Source organism: Eimeria mitis, genomic scaffold, assembly GCF_000499745.2.
Source record: "Eimeria mitis Houghton genomic scaffold, Emh_scaff1311, whole genome shotgun sequence".
NCBI lineage: Eukaryota > Apicomplexa > Conoidasida > Eucoccidiorida > Eimeriidae > Eimeria > Eimeria mitis.
The window spans coordinates 1,536-1,864 of NW_013568716.1; the positions used below are offsets into that span (position 1 = coordinate 1,536).

General features: G+C 26.7%; 1 protein-coding gene across 1 annotated transcript in view; it reads right to left on the reverse strand.

Moving 5' to 3' along the window:
* The window catches only part of EMH_0034330 (syntaxin, putative), a gene marked incomplete at both ends in the record, with an annotated part of 5,651 nt that overhangs the window by 585 nt on the left and 4,737 nt on the right, over window positions 1-329 (reverse strand). The window lies entirely within an intron of this gene.

Below are 329 nucleotides of genomic sequence, written 5' to 3' on the forward strand. Positions count from 1 at the left end.
ATAAAATAAAATAAAAATGAAAAGATATGCGGAAAGGTAATTAGGGGAGATAAAAGGAGATAAGAGGAGACAAAAGAAAAGTACAGGAGACAGAAAGAGACAGAGGCAGACGAAAGGAGACAAAAGGAGACAACATGTAACGAAACAAAAAAAACAAAACACACAAGCAATAAGGAAAAAAGGAAATAAAAGGAGACACATGAGTCCGTCTTTATTATTCTAATCACCATTATGATGGTGATACATGTATCTCTTCTATCTATTATATACATATATATATATATATATATATATATATATATATATATATATATATATATATATATATA